Source organism: Adiantum capillus-veneris, chromosome 19, assembly GCF_014529385.1.
Source record: "Adiantum capillus-veneris isolate H3 chromosome 19, ASM1452938v2, whole genome shotgun sequence".
In the NCBI taxonomy this organism is placed as follows: domain Eukaryota; kingdom Viridiplantae; phylum Streptophyta; class Polypodiopsida; order Polypodiales; family Pteridaceae; genus Adiantum; species Adiantum capillus-veneris.
Genome location: NC_140949.1, coordinates 60,899,687 through 60,922,834, shown reverse-complemented (window position 1 = coordinate 60,922,834; position 23,148 = coordinate 60,899,687).

The window sequence follows — 23,148 nt, the reverse complement described above, 5'->3', positions numbered from 1 at the left end:
TAATGTATGCTATGGTCTGGGCAAGGCCAGACATTGCACATGCAATGGGAGTTGTGAGTAGGTTCATGGACAACCCAGGTAAAGAGCATTGGCAAGCTGTGAAGTGGATACTTAGGTATCTAAAAGGGACAACAAATGCTTTGTATTTTGGAGGAACTGATATTTTTCTAGAAGGGTATGCTGATGCAAATATGGCAGGTGACAAAGATACTCGAAGGAGCACTACTGGCTATGTGTTCATGGTTGGAGGCACAGCAGTAAGCTGGGCTTCAAAGCTACAGAAAGTGGTTTCACTTTCTACCACGGAAGCAGAGTATGTAACAATGACGGAGGAAAGCAAAGAAATTATGTGGCTTCATAGATTCTTAGAAGAGCTTGGATTCAAACAAGACAATTGTGTCTTGTACAATGATAGCCAAAGCGCTATCCATCTTGCGAAGAACTCAGCCTTTCATTCAAGGACAAAGCACATTGAGGTGAGATATCACTTCATACGCACTCTTTTGGAAGAGGGACAGCTAAAGCTAGGAAAGGTGCATACAAGTGAAAATCCTGCAGACATGTTTACAAAGGTGGTCAACAAGGAGAAGTTGAGCTTTTGCTCATCTTCAATCGGCATTCAAGGATAAGAAGCCAGAATGGAAAGCAGTCACAGGTTTGGTTTGGAGATCAGTGTCCAAGTGGGAGATTGTTAAGTATGGAGCCTGATTTACCCTTGTAATTTTCTGTGGTAAAAGCGCACATTTGTAAGGCCCCCATTATGAGGAGAAGCCATCGTGCGTGAAGGAAAATCACTCGCTGGAAACCAAAATTTTCACGGCCAAAAATCAGGGGCAACTTTAGGGGCCTCGGGGACGGAAGCCCCCGAGACTTTTTTTTTCCCTCGCTAGAATATTATGGCTGGACGGCGGCCGGAAAGTGGTCGGAAAACAACCGTCGGTTAGCTGGTGGCCGGTGGCCGAAAGTCAATGGCCGGTGGCCGAATTCAAAAGCGGAGTTGTCTTCTCAAGGGCGGCCACACATGGGCGGATTGGAGGGTCCGATTTGGACTTATCTACACAAGGACGGCTACACATGGCTGCCTCTCATTAGAGAGGGCAGCCCTTTTGGCCTATAAAAGGAGGCCATTTCTACACACATTTCATTGTGTGAAGTTGATGCAACAAGGTGAGTGTGAGGTGGTGAGAGTGAAGCAAGGCGGGAGCTCCATTAAGGGTATAATCCCTTTGTAAACTACTTCTTGTTTTGAAGTACTAAAGCCATTGAGTGGCTACTTTCCCGTGGACGTAGCCCACATTGGGTGAACCATGTATATCGTGTGTACTCTCTCTCTCTACTCTATAATCTGGTGTATGTAAATCTGTTTCTCTCCATTAAGTAATCTACTCAATTATCTATTTAGCTACGTCTTATTTCCTAACATTTTCTTCTTGCCAAATTCAACAATAACAAAGGTTTGCTTATATTCAATGCCACAAGAAGTAACATTTGATTTTTCTAGTAGCCCTAGGGGCCTTTCCATGTGTCCATCTGCAAGCTGCAGTTTCATCCTGGTAGCCCTTATTGCTGGTTTTCTTCATTTTTTCCAGATCTCTTTTGTTGCGATGGAAATGCCAGCTCTGCTGTCAAGGATGGCCATGGTTTTTACACCTTGGAATTCCACAGCAAGAGTGGTGTTCCCATCTTCTCTCTCATAGTACTCACCTACCTTGTTTAATGGCATTGGGGAGTGTTTAGCTGTTTGATCCCTTCCTCGATTTGAGTCATTTGTTTTTTAACAACAAATTTCTCTAGGAATTTTCCCACAATAGCCTACATGTTTGGTCGTATTCTGAGCAACTTGGCTAACATTACCTTACATGTGTCTGGTGTCAACAAAATGTCTATCAACCCTTTTGAATCAATGACCTTGTTGGAAGACAGTCTCTATGATGGGACTGCAATAACTTCTGACTTGGTCTCGTACTCTCCCGTATAGTTTGGTAGTGTTCTTAGCGAATGGGGTTGACTGTGAATAGACTGTATAGATCTTTTGTCTCCCCAATATGATTCCACTTCTAGATTCATTTGAGATCCAGGCTCAATTTACTCTATTGGTGGAAGAGACGCTCATCTTCCATCACCCGTTTGGTTTACTCGTCTGCTTATCTCACTTGCTTCATTGGCCTCTCTGACTTGTTTCCACAATTCGTCAAGACCATCTATTCCTTTACAACTCTGAGGTATAGCTATGTGAAATCCCTCGAAAAAGTTATCCATGGTATTCAACACTATCCTTGGTTCTAATATTGGGTCCTTGAGCTTAGGTCCGTGCTTGTGATTGGAATCTAGCTCTTTTTGTGCCTATCTTGGTGGGATTATTGGTGTAGGTGGGACAAGGATCACACCCTCAGGTTTTCCAACTTGTGGTTCTACTAAAGCTTGGGGTGTTTTAATTATTTTCTGGCACATTTCAAGCCTGTCCTTTTCTAGTTTCGCATATGAATATGTCATCCACCTCTATTATTGGGTCTAGTTGTTTTTAAACCGTGCTTCATAGGCTTTCAAGAGGGCATCTAATGGCTCATTAACCTTTTCGACCAGCACCAATCCTCCTGAAGTAGCACTTCTTGGCTTCTCTTCTATGGATGGTTCTTCTAAAGGTTGATACGTCTGCATAAGAGAAGGTGCAACTCTTTTCTCATGTTGTCTTATCATCTCTTTAGCTTGGGTAAGCTCCTCAACTAGGGATTTTTGCTCTCGTTCCCTACGTGCTTTCATCCTAGCCTTCCTAGCTTTCCAACTATTCCATTTTCTCTTGGTTTTATGACTAGGTGCATTGGTCTTTGGTTCACTCGTCTCTGGACTCGCGTCAGTTTTTGTTTTCTCTGTCTTTGGCTTCTCCTCAGCTTCCTTTTGAGCTTGCGCTCTCGTAACTACTGGCCATCTGGCAAAAATTTGCACAAAGTCACAACATGGTCAATATAGACATTAAGTATAAAGCCCCATTTCATATTCCATAAAAAATGGACAAGCGCATCACAAGTTATCACCAAGTCAGTCTATAAGCCAAAAAGTAGACATGTTTCTGGTCATAAATCATGAACTCCAAACTCAGTCAAAACTCATACACATGATCTACAATACTAATGCATCTAGCCATGATGAGTAGCACCAATTTTAAGTACATATGCATAATTTTAAATAAGGCATGCCCATTTTGGGAGTCGGTAAAGTTTGAGTTTTAAAAGTTTTCATTCATTGCATGAGTTCTAGTGGTTTAATTCTGAGTGTTGGAAGGCTTGTATCTACAAAAGGCAACCTTTGGGCTAAAAATCTTTACTTGGACTATATGCAAGATCCATGTCCTCCTTGTGTGCATCTCCCAATAATAAGTCCATGAAGGAAAAGTTGGTAGATCTACAACCCTACCAACTAGAGGAAGATTCATTGAAAGAAGCCAATGTAACCTTAACTAACGAGGAACAACTACAAGCAGAACAAGTCATGATCTATCATGGGAATTTCAAGAGTGAAAAGTGAACAAAGGTTGATATTAATCTATTGCCAAAGGAAGCAACCAACCTTACCAAGGCTCCCACAATCAAACCTCTACTAGAAAAAGTGGGGCTGAAATTCTTCTTAGAGCTATCATCCTATGGGATACATTATTAGAGAGCATATGAATTGATCTCCACAATCAAGGAAGATGGCACTGCCACAATTTTTGATCTTAATAACACTTCTATGGACATCAACCTACATAGGATACAATGGCCGAGGCTTTGAAACTGAAGAGGGACAAACCATGCAACATGGCAATCTAGTCAGTCCCATTGATATTTTTTTAAAGCAGACAACATATTTTGCTGACTTGAAGAAAAAGGAGATAGCTGATGCTCTCAAGCTCTACCATTAGTATTTCCACTTCACCGATAAGAAGCCCACATAGTATACATGCCCCACTCATGTAGTGGCATTGAATTTTACGCAGGCCTACAGGAAGAAGGGTAACCAACCAGTAAACCACACAATATTCCATATGGCTCTAACAAGATTGAAAAAAACCCTCCAGGATCACATCCCTTGGAGCCCCAAAGGTAGTTCCTAGGTAGATGCTAGCTCTTGCCCATAATGATTGGATAATAAACATGGGTGTGAGACCAAGGGCCAGTATGAAGTAGCTCGGGGTTGCCTATAAGTAGGCATATGGCTGGATGGAGAGCCATGCTTCATAGCCCATGTTCTCAAAGTGGCATCATAGCTTAAATTAGGTGTAGCCTTTTGCACACATGCAACTGTGTCTCGAGCAATGCAGTGTGGGTAGCACCTCTAGCACGAAGGGGGCAAGTTCATTGACCTACATCAAATCAAGTGATCTCTCTTTCTATGCAGGCTTGCACCAGTCCAAGAAAGATTTCAACCTAATACAAGGAGCCAAGGCAAGATCTCTCTCTCTCTCTCTCTCTCTCTCTCTCTCTCTCTCTCTCTCTCTCTCTCTCTCTCTCTCTCTGTGTGTGTGTGTGGTATTATTGGCTTTGTTTGTCATGGAATTTTGGTGAGCTTCTTTACAAAAGCTTGGCCATTTAACTTAGTAAGGGTGCATGCAAACCCCGTGAGCGCTAAAGGCTTCTACTCTGGCTATTGTGAAGCCCTTTGGCTTTTCCCATGTTCCTAGGATATTGATCGGCAAGACAATCCATTAACTGCAATGCCTGCAAATTCTTCGACAAGTTTACTTATAAGATTTTTGGAAGATATGTCCAAGATTTGAACCATGTCAAGTGAAGGGATTTCTCAAAATTGAAGCTATTTCAAATTATTTGATGACTTCTCCTACTTATCCGACAAGGCTCATCATTTGGAGGATTTTCTCAGTCGTAATCGACATTGGATCCAATTTTGGAAATTTATTTTGAATATTTGTCTTCGATTTGGCATGGTGAATGCCATCTCTTGTGGCTTTTTCTTTTCAACTCTCGCTCTTTTGTTTTTCCATGCGATTTTGGAACAAGTATTCCTTTTCTTTATTGCTCTCACACCACTCTTGCACCATGGATTTGGGCATAGACAAGCCTCGTGCTTTTGATTTTGAAACCCCTACACCCATTTAGACTCATGTTGCTCTGCAGCTGGCTACTCTCACAAAGGGTGCGCACACGGCAACTAGCCAGGGTGACAACATAGAATTGCTTGATATGCAAGAATCTAGAGCAATACAAATATACATGTCTATTTTGGAGTCAAATTTTGCACGATTGAATGAAAATATAATTAAAATGTCTGATCTGCTTGTGCAATTCAAAGAGTCACCCAAGGGTCCTACTAATGAGTAGCCTTGGGTTTCTTTGACTATATTGCTTGGAATGAACACCCCTAGTCTACAGGAGCACGAGTCCACTTCAAATATGTTGCCCCTTCTCTCTCAAAAAGAGGTGGATGATTTGTTAGAAAAACACTAAGCCATCCTTTCAAGGGGAGGAAAAGGAGCGCAACAAAGATACAACGAATCTGTTCTTCAGAAAAGGGGATGGAATTCATGATCTTAGGATGCAATCAAGGCACTGCAAACTAATCTAACAATAGAGGGTAAAGTCTATAAGTAGTGGATCTTGCTCAAGGAGAAGGGCATCATACCACATACATGGGTGGACTTTGAGGATGTGTTTAGAAAAAAAAAATTCCCACCAATGAAATGGACAGAAATTGAACTGCATGGGATAAGTGCATCACAAATTCTCTCCTCAAATATCTACAACAAGCACTTCAATTTCCTCCCTATTTTTAACTCTTCCACCTATTTAACCAATAACCCCACCATCTACACAACCTCTACCTTTACCCAACCATATTATTATGCCTTAACCACTTGCTGAAAAGTCACTTCTTCTAATATCTCCTAATTTGGCTCATCTTGAAGCCCCATCCATTCCATTACCAAAGTTTCATAGCTTGCCTTTAGAGAATCCTAATGACCATTAAAAAACTTTAAGAGGCATGCCAAGCCTCGCATATCCTTGACAAGGGGCATCTCATGAATATTATTTGAGCACCACCTTGAAGAGAGAAGTGGCTACGTGGTTTAATGGATTTTACGCCCAATCTATGACTAGTTTTGATTATTTTCAGTGAGCATTCTTGGGCTAAGTTTCGTAAGCTGCCCAACCCGCATCTATTCTATGAATAGTTGAATGCTTTTAGGAAACAATCTATGGAGAGTGTTGAGCAATGTAGTAAGCATTTCAAGAGCTTTGTTAAGCATTTTAGGTAGCAATCTATGGGAGTGTTGAACAATGTAGGAAGCATTTCAAGAGCTTTGTTAAGCATTATTCCACCAATATCACTATTGATCCATGCATGATTCTAGAGTCTTTTCTCATGGGCTTGCAGATTCATGTTAGTGCGACCTCATATGCCTACAAGCTTGGATGTCACTATCACCTTGGGAATGAACGTGGAACATTCTTTTGATTACACTTTTGATCCAATAGGGTATATGAGTCAATCCACCACTTATTATCCTTGGTTATCATCCCATCCCACTTAAACTACAATACCTCCACCTAGCTTCTATGCCCCATATTTACAACCATGCCCTTTACAATGTGCTATTTATCCACCCCAAGTACAACCCCAATTTCCCAATCCACTTTTTGTACCTCAAGTCTAACCATTGATTCCTTCTCCCTCCTATGTTTCCTAGGTCTAATATTTGCAAGTTATGCTTGTAGCCTCATATAGTCCAACCATATCCTCTCCACCCATTGTGAACCAAAATGCTGCATCCTTGCCTATGCCACCTCTTGTTCCATTAGCCCTCACTTCTACTCACCCTACCACTACTCATTACTACCTGGCACCACTTGCTTCATCATGCACACAATCTCAAGATGTGAATGGGTATGAGAGTATTGCATCTAGCATGAGTGATCAAAAAGATATTTTCACAACCAACTGAATGAAAATGTAAAGCATCAACAAAACCTTTTGGCAGCACCCACTAAGATACATTGCATAACTCGTAGAATACTTGTTCATCTTTCCAAGGATTGTCTTGTTTGCACTTATGCACCTTGTTTGGGGAGAGGTCACACTAAGGATATGTGTTATATAAAAATGTGTCACATGATGAATAAGAATACTTATTTTTGACCCCCTAGTCCAATAACTCATAGAAGTGAAATGCCAAACCACTAGGCCTTAGTTGGACTCTTCTATAAAAGGGGGAGTCATCAGCACCTCAACTCATTTTCACTCATAGAAGTGAAAATGCCAAACCACCAGGCCTTAGTTGGACTCTTTTCTAAAAGGGGGGAGTCACTGGCACCTCAACATCATCTAATTGGTCCATCTCAAGAGAGTCCTCTTATTGACATGATTGAGTTGTAAGAGATCTTGGCACTTCATGATCTTCTCGACTAAGTGGGGTTCTACCTTCATGAGGAGAGTGGAGTCCATTGATTCTAGAGAGAGAGTGTGTCTCCAAGTGGAGTATTTGATTCATGAGCTTGTTATTCCCCATGCTATTGTTGATGGTGGTTTTGGGATGAATGTCTTGAGCTATTCTACTTTTACCAAATTGGTCTTATCCTTTAATGGTTTTCCTATGTCTGGTTTGAGGATGGGAGATCATCAATCTATTAGAGCATAGGATTATGTTCAAGATATACCTATTACAATGGCAAGAACGACTGTTGTGATTGAGTGTTATGTTCTAAGGTTGAGTTCAGGACTAGGCCAATTCTAGCTATTGTTGGGTAGACCATGAATATGCAAGACATATTGTGTTATTGATATCCTGAGGGGGAGATTGCTTCTTGGATGAGGCTCTTCATGTCAACCCATGCTTCCTCTATTATCACCCAAGGACTTAATATTGATGTTGATTGTACTATTGATGATCGGAGCTCCCCTTCTTCCTACACCCATGATACTTACTAACATTTACTTTGCTTTTGTGGAGTTTACGTTAAATAAGGATGAGGATGCACCTTCTATGGCCTAAGAGGAGGATACTATTAGCATATCTATCAAGGGGGTGGATAGGGTTGTCAAGTTGAAGTCTTACCATAGCCCGAGCGAGATTTTTTGAGCGGCCTAAAACCCGAGCAAATACCTGGATAGATAAATAGAGAGAGAGAGAGAGAGAGAGAGAGAGAGAGAGAGAGAGAGAGAGAGAGAGAGAGAGAGAGAGAGAGAGAGAGAGAGATGTGAATAGGCACTTTTAGTACTAAATTGATGCACATTATAAAGACAATTTCTTTTCTCATCAGAACAATATAACCAAGGGCATGACATAATTACATCCATAAAAAGGATAAGTCCATAAGCTTCTTCAATAAAAAACAATGATTAATGCAACTACACAGTGTCACATTTTTCATTGATGAATTTTTTGCATCTCCTTGGTCCCTTCATGCAAGCCATAATTATAATGAGTGTCTATCGTCACACAAAAGTGAAGGAAAAACCCAGGCCAAAGAAAGGGTGGGAGTCTCACTAGTCATCATAGGGATTCAACCCCATGTCAATATCAACATCCTCTTGCACATCCCAAGATGTGCTAGCTTCATCGGCTGGTGTTGAGCCAGCAGAGGATCACACCCACATTTTTGCTCACACTCATCATTTTTGTAACCATTGATTGTGATAAATGTCTTTCCGACATTGATTTTGATTGGAGCCATTCATTAAGTAACGGGACTCAATTGAGTTTCCAGCTTGTAATTCCGAAGTAATTTCACTTGCCGATGTAATTAGTTAGAGATGTTCTCACCTCCAAGGCTGAGGTATATAAGCCAAAGTTTTTGTAACCTAAGAAGATTCAGATTATTGATCAAAGTGAGTTTTGGAGCGCCGTGACTGTATCTGAGAGAGAGTGAGAGAGAGAGAGAGTCTTATCTACTTGCTACGCGAGCTACGGAGCCGCCATTGGAGAAGCGACACCGCCATTGTGTTAGCAACGGCGAGAGCTACGCACTGATACCAAGAGTGCGCGCTATCGGCTTCTATGTGTGGTAAGTTCCTACGAGCTTCGGTGTGAGTTTTCTTCCAACTCGTGTGTCGGAATAGAGCGTGCAGCATATCTATAGAACCACAACGAGTAGAGCTACACATTAGTACCATCGGGGTCAAGTTTCGGTCACCTGTATTTTTCGGCCTGTCTTCGTACGCGTTTACCGCACGGAGTGGTTATAGGTTGATTTTGCAGTTCAAGTCTTTAGGGTGTTGTTCTTACCTAGTGCATAGACTTCCCCTTGAGTTTGAGATCGATTCAATGATTCTAGATCCTGTTTCGTATAGCATTCGTTCGTAGTACGGATTTCAGTCACTTGCCTATTTTAGAACTTAGATTTGATTTCCTTAGTAGTGATTGTCTTTAGAAGGTCGAGTAGGTGATTTGACACCCACCTAGTTGTTTCCATGCGCCTGCGGGTCAAGCTCCATCCTCGTCTGACAAATTCTGTTGTTGGTTGAGTTCTCGCTATTTAGCTTCCGCTAGCGGCGTAACCGCCTTAACATTTGGCGCCACTGCCGGGGACGAGAGCCCTAAGTAGGTGACCTTAGACTAATCCTACGAGGTGAGTCGTATAAACTACTTTGTATACTTTAGTTAGAAAAGATCTAGGAGTGGTGGACTCCGAAGATCTCGAGAGATACTAGGAAGTGGGGTATTCCTGGGTCTTCCGTGTTGACAGAATTTTTAGTTTAGCTTAGATTTGTTTGTTGTTTTGTTGGTGTTGAGTAGTTGTTGATAGAAGAAGAATTTGCTAGTCCGTGAGTGGCAGTGGATCTCTTTAAAATCACAATTACCAAACCCATTTTATGATTAGGAATAGCTTAGGTAGGACTTCATTTGATCCTGATCTGGAGCTAGTAATCATTGGAGTATTTGCTTGATATGGTTGATTGAATGTTAGATCACTAAACCGTCGAGTTGGTAGTGAAACTTGCAATAAACAAAAGTCAGAGAAATTTTCTGTGTATCTGGGAGTTGCTGAGCACTAGAGAAAGCTTTAGGAAGGATTCTGTGCCAAAAGACTGGAAATCTGCAACTTTAGACATCATACGCGTATGATGTCTAAATGACCAAACAGAGACCAAAACAGAAATTTTGACTTTACCAGAGTGTTCAAAAGGGGGGTTATACCCTAATTTCAACTTAAAACAAGAGCAGTAACACTCAAAGAAACCCAAAAAGACAAGTCGGAGTCCTAGAAACGCAAAGAATAGGAAATTTTGGATTCAGATCTTGTTTTTACATTCAAACTTGACAAAAACACTTGAAACTCAATTATAAACATTGGAGAAGGCTTAAAACCAAGAATAGTCAAAATCTGGGACAAAAGACATCATACGCGTATAATGTCTTTTGGCACATCCACTGCTTATTTTTTATATCTGACCTGACAAGATTGTTACAAGCACTGTAGGAAGCATAAATATCAAGTTTTGACCCAAATTGATGAAAAAGACATCATACGCGTATGATGTCTTTGACCTAATTTTGGACATATTTTGATACTTTGCCAACACAGATCCATTGTAATAGTTGTTTAGAGGTTATATTTCAAGTTTCATCCCATTTGGATCACAATTGACCCAAAACAAGTCAAAAGCGGAAAATTGCCAAGAAAAGCCTAAATTAGCCATAACTTGCTCAAACAGAGTTCAAACTGAATTTTGTGAGTGGACAGAGCATAAGGGGGCTACTGAGAGTGAGCATAACCAAAATAGTCCAAATCTGTGAAAAAAGACATCATACGCGTATAATGTCTTTTTCAGCATAACTGCAACAAAATTCTCACTTGATGAAACAGAAGTTGTCCAACTGACAAGATTAAACAATTGACCAAGTATCAATCAGTTTGGATCAATTCTGACCACAAAAACTTGGGGAAAACAAATTGCCGAGACGGAAAAGTTAAAGTCCTTTAGGGGAATTGATGAATTTGAGATCGGGCAGGAATCTCCAGAATAACCAACCAAAACAAGGGGAACAAGCAAGTGTCATATCAACCGAGGGAAGTGTAAACCAAAGTTGGGTGCAACCTTTAGAGCCGATCTTTGAAGGAAGTGTCTCTGATACTTCTTCGGAGAGATCTTACGAGATTTTCACCGAACACTTGGAACACTTGAACCTGAACAACAGAGAAAATATGGCAGCAGGATCATCAAACCCTTCCGCCACAATGAAGCTATTGTTCATAAAATACCAGTACGACAATGAGCAAGGTGCCAAGATCTACAAAGATGGAATGGACCGCTATTGTGTAAAGATAGAGAAGAGACCTAGTGAGTTCAAGGACTTAGTGCCTGTGAGCTATAACGGAGATAGATATCTAGATGACGAGGGTACCATGTACTTGGTAGTCCTAAACCCTAACATTGTGGACAAGTGGGGATTGATGGGCACCAAAGCCAAAGTAGATGAAGAACTTGAGGAGAAAGCACCAATAATGAACTTCCCTGATGCGAGGTTAAGAAGAGAGAATGAAACTACAAGGATCAACACTGATAACATCTATGTGGGGCTATAGAAATATAATAATGGGGAGCAAGATCTCTATTATAGATGTGAAGAACCCTACACCGGAGAGTTGACAGACCAAAAAAGACTTTATGTCTTTACCTACACAGAGGGATCGGAAGTGAAAATTTCCGCTTACGACAAGTATGGGAGGCAATACTCAACAATGGGCAAGAAAGAATTAGAAGGATATACATACTTTGGGGGACCACTACATGAGTATTATGTTACTTCTAGCTCACAAAGACCAGCACCAACAAATGGAGTGCAAAACCCAATGACAACAGGAGGACAAAGAACTCAGGTTGCTGACTCTTTCAGCCAACCTCCGTACTCGAAGCTTGGACCAATGGGATCATTACATTCCAGAGAGTCAATGGATACGAATCGAGGTAGTGCAGTTCCAATCCACACATATACCACTCCAGGTCCAAGGTTCGAAGCGGAACCATCACATTTACCTCCTAGTAGTAGATTCAGGGCAGGGGAACCGACAAGGGTAACCCATGAAGTCCATGATGCTAGAGAAAGCTTTAGCCGGGACACAGGAGCAATGAGATTGGTAGCAGACCATAGACGTATGAGACCATCTCAAGTCGCGAAGTGTATGCCAAAGAAGTATAGTGGTTCAGGAGATCCGTATGCACATGTGTCACTCTTTAAGCAAGTCTTAAGAGCTGAGCAGATAACAGATTTCCATACACAATACGAGGGATTTGGTCTTACTCTAGAAGGTACGGCATTGACATGGTTTCAACCACTGAACATAGGGGGATTCCATGACATTGACCATTTGCTAAGAGAGTTTGCTGAGGAATTCTCAAAACGAGGGATTAAGCACAATACGGTCTCACAAATATATGCTTTTAAACAGAGAGAACACGAAAAAGTGAAGGAAGCTTCACTTCACTTCAAACAATACATTGAGAGATGTCCAGTACGTGAACGACCACAAGATGACAGACTATCTGTTCTCTTTATTGAGGGACTGAGAAACGACACTCTCAAGAAGGACTTGCACTTGAAAGCTTGTACAAGTTTCGAGCAAGTAACGAGAGAGGCATTGTACTTAGTGGATAACTGTACGGTTTATGGAGAGGTGTCAGCGGATACAGATTTTGCATCCAGTAGCTCCTCCTCCGTAGCGAGCGAGACTACCACTAAAAAGAATGTTCAAACAACAACCATGCCAAATGTAGAGCAAATGATAGAAGATGCTCTAAAAAGGATGGCACCATACCAAAAACCATTGCCAAAAACACTGAAATGGTGTGCTATTGAACAAAAATGGACAAACCATCCAACAGAGGAGTGCTATTACAACAAAGGGTATGTAAGGGAGCGTCAGTATGCACCTCCTGCTCAATTAGCACCACCTCAGGTACATCCAGTACCTCGATACCCAACGGGAAATGTACCAGGACCTATGGGGATAGAAAGACCGCAACCGGTATTGGGACAACAACCACCTTTACCAGGAGCAAGACCAGTAAGCATTAGATATGCACCAACCTTAGAGAATCAGGAAGAACAAGCCTTAGTGCCTGTTCAAGTCTATTATGAAGAATCTGGTGCACACATGTCTCCAACTGTGTATTACCCACCAGAAGAACCCAAACAACCAGAACCATGGGGCATGATTGGGAATGTTGGAATACCAACAGTTACAAGTGTTTCTGATGAAGAGAGATACAATTTGGACGCAAGAACATTGATGTTCATAGCTCATGGAGGGTTAACAGGACAAAGACCATCCTATCCACAAAGGACGAATCAAATGGGACCAAGACCAGCACTAGGACCCTGTTACAAGTGTGGAGGTGACCATCTGATGAATGTTTGTCCACATACGGAAATCATTAGAATTAACGCTTATTGCACTGAGTGTGGGGTTACTCACTTCATTGAGGATTGTTCAAAGAATCCAAACAAAGTGCAAAAGACGACATTGAATATGCTAGAAACTATTCCTTCCAGCAGTGGGTCTGAAAATGAAACTCTGATACCAACGCAAGTTGTTACTAGAGCTCAAGCTAAGAAAACCACTAGAGAACCTGAGAATGGAAAGTTAGCGACTGAAGTGGTTATTCAAGGACCGCGGAGTCAGAGAAACACATGGAAAGCTAGAAAAGCATGCATGAAGTTGAGAAAAGAACGTGAAGACGCTATTCTAGCTGAGGAACTAAAGCGAACTAAAGATAGATTAGAAAAACTTGAGAGTCAAAATGGGAAACGAGAGATGAGCCCTGAAAGAACGAAACAAAAGAGTATCAAAGAAACAACGAGCTTAAGCTCAGGGGGATCAGTGCTAGTCGACAAAGTACACGAACCATTGGACGCACTGATGAGAGCTTACGAAGCTAGGTTAAAGAACAACCAAACACAAGAACAGAGGTGGATGACATACCCAAACGCGGAATTGGAAAAGCAGAGACTTGAAATGTGCCAGAGAATGATCGAGACTGCACAAGCCTTATTAGAACCACCGAGAGAAACAATGAATTGTGGAACGGAAAACCCAACTCAGCAAGAGACTATCATTTCACGGGTAGCTGAAAAGACTCCCAGTGCACAAAAGCCTAAAAATACACACAAGGATGACCGCATAGTGTTGAACACAACCGATCATGAGATAGAGAGTTTTCATCCAGTCATACAGAGGTCTTACGGAAGAGATGAGGATTACAATGAATTTTGGAAACAAGTGAGAGAGGTAAAATTTGCAAACAAGCTAAGTTGCCAAGCTAATCAGACAAATTGGGAAAAGGACATCAGCAACCCTCCCATAGTGGAATTTGAGGCAGGATCTCAAGTGGACTTGGATCTGCAATCTTACTGGGGAGATGGGGGCTTTGTTAGAACAATGGAGAGCAAACCTCACTCACTGAAAACCTTGCCTTCATACTTAGGAGAGTATGAAGCAAAATCCGAGATTAAAGCACTTCCCTCACGAAGAATTTCATCAGAAAAAGTCATGGACTCGCAAGGATTGATAGAGATCTTGTCAACACCAGTGACATGCACTATCACTCTAGCTGAGCTTTTGAGGCTAAGACCACATATGTGGACCACTGTAGGAAAATGCTTGGAGAAATTTGGGATAAAAGACCCAACATCGAGACTGCAAGAGGGTATACAAGAGCTGAGTAAACCACAAAAGAACGCTAAGCCTGTACCCTTAAACAAGGTCGGAGAGTATTGCGAAGGTGAAGAGGGGAATACAACCTTACCAGTTGAATTCCAAGGAGTGAACACGATGGCAATACTAGATAGCGGAGCTGGGGTAGCCATTGCTACAAAAGAAATCTGGAAAAAATGGGGGAAACCAGCAATAAGGAAGACTAGGTTGAAACTCCAATTAGCAGATGGATACATGGAGAAACCTATGGGGTTATTAGAGAAAGTTGTAGTGACTTCTTGCGGCATTGAATACGAACATACTTTTGCTATTGTCGATTTTGGCAAGAAGAATAACTATGATATCATACTGGGAAGACCATTCATGAGACAGTTGAAAATGGTCCAGGATTGGGGCTACGATCACATATACCTGAGAAATATGGAAACCACTACACGTGTGAACCTGAAAGACCATAGCTACAAAGATGTGAACCGAACACCGGTGGAGGAGTTTGATTCAACTACTTTGGCGGGATCCAAATTTCCAGCTTGGTTAGGTAAACCCAAGGAGTTATGGATGTGTGGAGCTTCGAAATGTGGAAGTCTGAAACGAGAAGAAGGTGTTTTAGAAAGGGCTATCGAAGACGAAACTTATATAGGAGAACCCTTTCCAGAGGACATGCTTGAACCGTTAGAATGGACACACATTCTAGCAACCCTAGATGTTTGTGCAATTCTGGATGGTCCCACAACGAAATTTTGCGACAAGGACGGGTACGATGTGGTTCCGTACTTCATGTTGAGAATTGTACTCGAAAAAGAAACTGAAAAGAACGATACACTGGAAAAGGAAGATGAAGAGGAGGTGTTTCACGACATTCCCGATCATCCTGAGTGGGGAAATGAAGCAGACAACGAGTCAACGGACAATTCAAGCGGAAACGAAGAAACTATAACAGATGTCCGATTTTATGATTTTCCGAACCAAACTAAACAACGCCAGAAACGCTATAGAGCAAAGAGAAAAACAAAGGGGGTTAGAATCAATCCGATGCCTAGAATAAGAGGAAAAAATCAATTCCTAATGCTAGTAAAGGCGGAAGATTGTGTTAAGGACAAGGTTTCTGGAAGAATGAGAGGCAATGATCAAAAGAGCTTACGAAAAAACAAAAGAGGCTCAAGAAATCGAGTTCAAAGGAATGGAACGAAAACTGAAACTGAAAAAAAATCAGAAAAGAACAAGTGCAACAGAGAACACACGGAGTCCAAGTTAGAACGTAGAAACAAGTACAGAGAGCTCAAGAAAACTCTGAAAGAAGTTTGGACGACAGAAATTGAGAGTGGAGAGGACGAAAACGCCAAAATCAAGGAAAACATGGATGTTCCCTCTTACTATAGGAAATTCACAATAGAGGATAGGAAGGTGGTATTAACCCCACCTATTCGAGAGAGAAAGGAGAACGAATCTTATGATGGACCGGAGGATGCAAAAAAAGTTGATTTAGCAGCTCCAGGTGAGACACCTAGACCGGTGTACATAGCCACAGATTTGTCTCCAGGTGAGGAAGAGAGACTTTTGAGTCTTCTCAGAGAGTATAGGGATGTGTTTGCATGGTCTTATAAGGACTTAAAGAGAGTTGACCCATCGATATGCCAACACACAATCCCACTGAAACAAGACGCAAAGCCTAGCAGACAGAGACCATACACATATAATGATACGTTTGCTAAGCGAATCAAAGAAGAGATAGATAAGCTAATGGAAGCCGAATTCATATACGAGATTGAACACACCGATTGGGTATCTCCAATTGTGGTGGTACCCAAGAAGAACGGAAAACTCCGAGTGTGTGTCAACTTAAAGAAAGTGAATGCTGCAACAATCAGGGACAATTATCCCCTGCCGATAACTGATCATGTTCTAGAGCGTGTATCAGGGAAAACAGCATACTCCTTTCTTGATGGTTTTTCAGGATATAACCAGCTAGCCATAGCACTGGAAGATCAACATAAAACAGCTTTTGCAACTGAGTGGGGAATCTATGCTTATAGGGTTATGCCTTTTGGTCTAACCAATGCTCCCGCAACCTTCCAGAGACTGATGATGCATGCTTTCAAAGAATACTTAAGGTTGTTTCTAGAAATATACATGGATGACTTATGTGTACATTCTCTTTTGAGAGATGAGCATTTAGAACACCTAAGAAAAGTATTTGAGAAATGTAGGACATATCGCATTTGTCTCAATCCTGAGAAATGTGTGTTTATGGTCCGACATGGCAGAATTCTGGGACATATTGTCTCACAATACATACAGTGAATATGTCACTGTATGTATTGTATGTTCATCAAAACCTCCAGCAGAGTATTCGACATTATATCAGATAATGATCGCTCCAGAATGGAGTCAGTATATTGTTGAATATCTCACAAATAGAACTTTCCCAGAAGGAACGTCAAAAGCTCATCAGAAATCTGTAGAGACAGAAGCTAGAGATTACGCTTTAATAGGAGATCAACTCTATAAGAGAGGTAAAGACAACCAGCTTAGGATTTGCGCATCAGAGTCTGAGTATGTGATAATCCTAGAGCAAGCTCATGGAGGAGTAGGTGGAGGCCATTTCTCAGGTGATAAGACAGCAAAACTTGTCTTAGCCGCAGGAATATGGTGGCCAACATTACATATGGACGCTGAGGAATATGTTAAACGGTGCGATGACTGTCAGCGGACCAAAGTACCACTTAAAAGAGATGATATGCCGCTTAGACCAATGATGGGGGCAAGAGCTTTTGCAAAATGGGGGATTGATTATGTCGGACCCATTTCACCTCCTGCACATAAGACTCATGCACAATACATCGTTGTGGCTACAGACTATCTAACAAAGTGGGTCGAAGCAAAGGCAACTCAAAAAGTAGATGCCAGGACCACGGCACAATTTCTATATGAATACGTCTTTGTACGATATGGATTGCCAATAGAAATTGTGAGTGATCGAGGCACACATTTTATAAATGAAGTGATAGAGATCCTTCTAGATGAATTCATGGTAATCCATAGGAAATCAGCCCCGTATCATCCACAAGCAAACGGACAAGCTGAAGCAACAAACAAAACCATATGTACGGTCCTCACGAAGATTGTATCTGAGTCGAGAACTGACTGGGACCAGAAGTTGCATTCAACATTATGGGCATATAGGGTAGCATATAAAACATCAATAGGAACGACCCCATATAACATGGTTTTTGGGCTAAATGCTATCTTACCAATAGAATTCTTGATTTCAACCTTAAGGGTGGCTAAGGATCTAGAGTGGACAGGGCACGAGCTTTCTGATAGAATAGATGACCTGGAAAAGCTAGATGAGCTTCGCCTAAAAGCAGTAGCTTCTATCTACGCTCAAAAAAGGCGACAAAAAGAATTTTTTGATAAGCATGTGCGGACTAAAGAGTTTAAGGTTGGGGACTATGTCCTAGTTTACACTCTGAAACAGCATGCTAAGAAGCTTAAAAAGCGAGGGATGGGACCTCTGGTGATTAAAGATCTATCACCAAGTGGAGCCGTCAAGCTTGCTACATTAGACGGAGAAGAAATGCCCAATTGGATTAGTGGATGCAGAGTGAAAAAGTATCTTTTTCCGCTAACCCAAGACATGCTTCTCAAAATACATCAAGAAAAGTTGCGTGTCCAGAAAAAGAAAATGATTTTGGAGGAAGCGCAAGCCGAGGCGAAGGAAAGAATGGAGAAAAGAAGACTACTACGTCAGAAACAGCGCAATGAAGGAGCAATACGAATAAACGCAGTCAGTATAACAGAAATGGATAATGACAAAGAAGAACCCATCATTGAATGCAAAGTAGGAACCAACCAAATCAAAGCCAGAGCACTATTGGATTCAGGAGCTCAAGCTAACCTACTTTCACTCAGTTTGTATAGACAATTGACAAATGACACTAAACTACAAACTGCCAAGCAAGAGTTAAAGAGTTACTCTGAGAATTCAATCAAAACTGTCGGATGCACAGTTTTACATATACAGATTAACCAGTATGTGTATCCTCATATGTTTTACGTGGTTGAAGACCAATCTACACAACAACCATTATTGCTAGGACAACCATGGCAGAAGCAATACAATGCAATGATTGACTGGAGTTCTAAATCAGTGCTTATCAAATACGAAGGTGAAAGTCAATCAATTAAGTTCACCAAAGGAGAAGAGCCAACTCCAAAGGAAGAATCCAAGAACAAAGGTAAACAACAACCAGAGAAAAAGAAGAAGCAATGGCAACCAAAAGTTTCTATACAATTGGATTGCTCTTCGACGAGGAATTCCCAACAATGGATAAGGAAGACAAGCAATAATATAACAGCTCAACCTTGGGAAAAAACGGAGTCAAAGTTGGTATGGAGACCAAAAAAGCTTGTGCCAGAGAACACAAAGGTGGAAAACAGAGTCTTCAATACCAGACAAAAAAGTGATTCCAGACAATCAAGGACAGTGAAACAGATCTGGATTCCAAAGAAGTTCATGACGGCACAAAGCTATAGCAAGCAAATTTGGATCCCAAAGATTTGTAAACAGGAACTCCCTTCAGTACAATCAACGAAAACTCCTAGGTATTTCAAGGCGAGGAAATCAACACAAAGGACAAAGCAGGTTTGGGTCGCAAAGAGTTTGTGGCAAGCACAAGCGAAGCGGAAGCAGATTTGGATTGTGCAAAAGAACAACAAGGTAAAGATGAATCCATCTACTGATTCTACTATCGAAGTATCACCAACCCAAAACCCGACCACCAATCCTTCAATCAAACAAAGAGAAGCTATATTGGAAAGACTGTTGTATCATCGCTCTGCAATTGCATTGGGAACTTATGACCAAAACAACTACAATGCTTCGCCCACAGACACTTCATAGTCGTCCGGGAGGACTCAGACTAGGAGGGGGGGAGGTATACAGGTATACAGGAGTTACAAAGCAGCTACAAGCGCCAAAAACAAAGAAAAACAAAAATTATATTACAAGGGCAGTGTCTTACATGATTTTGCAATTTTTATGTTTGATTGCGGATATTGATAATATTTATGCCCTTATATACCTTGTTTTGCAACAAGAAGAGATCAAATGATGAATTTGGGTCTCTAGACGTGTAAATATCACTAAATAAGAGTGTTTTTGGAGCTAAAAAGTGGTAATCCAAGTCCAGAAATCACAAATAAGTGTATATTCATATACACAGGGTTACCAGCTATTTATTGTGTATGTGTGGAATTTTTTGGCTTCAATGTGCTATTTTCCTTTATTTTTTATGATTTTCTTAATAAAAATAAAAGAAAAATAAAAAAGCAGGTGAAATGAGATCGGAAAAAAGAAACGAATAGACAGTGATGGTTCTAATGACAAGGGCAACCCATGGTAAAAATTGGGTACAATTCTGAAAAAGTTGCGGAAAGCCCGAAATGACAGAATTTTGGCAAAGTGGACAGATTTCTCAGAAACAGGTCAAACGGAGTCCAAATTGAGAAATTTCAAATCCTAAAGTGCATTTCACGACGAGATAGGAGCACATGTCAAATTTGGTAACAAGTGATCCGGGAAGCCCGAAGTTAAGTATTTTTCACTTCACTTTCAAGCTCATTTCCACTATTACCTTCTTGGAGAGAGCAAAGAGCACACAGGAGCATCCGACCTTCTACCGCCTTCTACGACTGCTACGAGAGCTCAGAGGACACCAGACATGAGAGGTAGACTCGTTGCCATAAGCTTTTGATGCTTATCGTTAACTTTTGTCGCGAAAACTGACCAAAACCAAGAAACAAGAGCAGACGGGGAATGGGAAAGAACGCTAGGTAGGGGCACAACCGCCTAACCAAACCTTGCAAGAACTTATAGGTGGGTTACCCTAGCATAGAAGATGGGTTTCTAACACTCAAAGCTCTAGAAAGAACGACTTGAAAAACCCTAGGTCAACAGAGCCTGCAAGGGGCAAACAGGAAAAAGTTGTCGAAACGACACGAAACTTCACAGGAAGTTAAACCACATCAAGGACAATGCAACCATGGAGTATCTCCAGGTTTGGATCACCAAAAGTAGGTCGGAACAACCGATTCGGCTGCGGACACACAAAGCGTCATTTTGGCATAACGGCTAAAATTGACGACCAAATGACATGAAACTTCACAAGCAGCTTCAAATATACATGGATGACTTATGTTTGCAAGCAAAACCCAAAAGAAAGCTGATTCACTTACCGATGGTGAAAAAGACGCTTTCGGACAACCAAATGGAGAAAGATGGAGAACGGGGAGCCAAAGTCAAGTTCAACCAAATAGGTGGCTTCACAACATATCCAATGAGCTGGAAATGCAACTCTCGAGAAGAAAAGTTGAAGAAATTCAACTCCAAGGCAAAAAGACGACTTCGGAGACTGAAATGCCTATAAGGGGGCTTTTTAGCTAAACTGATGACTTTTTAAGTTGAAAACTAGTTAGCAGGGCTTAGGGCACTAGCACAAAGCATTCTTTGCACAAAAAGACCAACATTTCAAGAAAAGACATCATACGCGTATGATGTCTCACAGCATGAATTTCACATCCATTTCAACATTTGAGTGCATAGCCTCATTCCACATGTTAATCACATCCTATAAACCAAGTATCATGAGAATTGGAGTTAGAAAACCCAAGGAAAACCAAAAAGACGCAAATTAGGCCATAAAATTGATTTTTGGTCCTAATTTTGTCAAAATAACTCCAAACTCAATGAAACTTTGTAGGATTGTTGATTAACACATCTACAAGCTATCTGGAACCAAAAAGCACCATTTTGACACAAAAGACATTATACACGTATGATGTCTATTTGCACTTACAGAGCCAAAACTGCTCATTTGTCATCATACATCCATTATATATATCTAATACATGCTACATATGAAGTTTGGAACCATTTGGTCAAGTGGATCACCCCATTAGCCCAATTGAGGGAAAATCCTTCATCCAAAGCCTATTTTAGCCCAAATCCAACATACTCAAGTCCAAACCAAGATTTGAGTAGGGACAATCCTTCACTAGTACATGGGGAGTCCACAGAACCAATCCCATGAAAAATTGATGAAAAAGACAACATACGCGTATGATGGCTCCAGAGCCATTTTTTAGCCCAAAATCTATCCAAAATTCATAAATCCACTGAATAAGCCTATCTAAAGCCATGTCCAAGCTTATAGAGAAATTTGGTCCAAAAATACACTAAAAAACATCATACGCGTATGATGTCTCACTATGTGATTTTGGCACCTCAGGGCTTTAACCACCAAACAGAAGCGATCTACATGCCATTTGAAGGTGAACCACCAAGTTTTATCCAATTTGGATCATAAAATCCAATTCCCTTTCAAAATTTTTCCAAGAGCCTGAACTGGACTAAACTGGCCAAAAACTTGACCAAATGGTATCCAAACTCAAATCCAAGCATATGATACTCATGTATACACTATCAGATACAAGCACAACCAATATGAAGTCATTTTGACACAAAAGACATCATACGCGTATGATATCTCCAGCATGATTTTGAGCCCAGTTTGCATATTTTTTCACCTACCCTGCATCCTTAGGCCCTGAATAGCTCATGTTTCAATTTTCAAGTCATTTGAATAGTTAAAAGCTTCATTTCGGCTTTCAGTACTAAAAAGACGCTAACTTTTGAAATTGGAGTTATAGGATCCATGGATTCCACCAAGTTATCAGCAACAAAGAGAAAAAGACCAACAATCAAAGATGCTCTTGCAAAAGCAGAACCCTTTGACATTCCAGCAGAAACCCTCAAGCCAACCAAAACTTGGGTGGAGGAAGCAGTACTGGAACAAGAGGGAATAAAGATCTACCAAGGGACTTTCAGAGATCCTCAAGGGCAAGTGGTGGATATACCGATGATCCCACAAGAATTGGTGGATTATAGCAGGTCAGAGAACATCAGCAGGTACCTGGAAAGGGCAGACTTGCACAGATTCTTCACCTCGAGACCATCAGGTGTAGATACAAGAAGAGTGTATGAGTTGGCAACCTCCATTCAGAAGGATGGGAAAGCCACATTAACAGCAATAGATGGAGAGAAAGTAGAGGTACAGATCACTCCACAGCTCATTGCAGATGCATTGAAACTGCACAACAAAGGGAGCTCTGTCAGGGAAAGAAGGGAGGCTATAGAGGTTTATGGGTCCAAGAAACAGAATGCAACCTATGGAGATATGGCAGACCAAAGAGCGGCAACCCTTTGCCGACTGTACAACCAGTTTCTCCATATTTGCAGTAAAAGACCGCAAAAGTATACGACACCACCCCATGCCATTGCAACTACCATCACATGGGCATTGAAGAGCAATATGCCAAAAGAGGTGAATTACGCTCAACACATCCACGAGCAAGTAATTGCCATGCACAACGAGAAGCCAAAGTATATAGGAGGAGCTGAAGTTCTGACAAGAATAGCTTATGAAGCTATTGGAGCCAG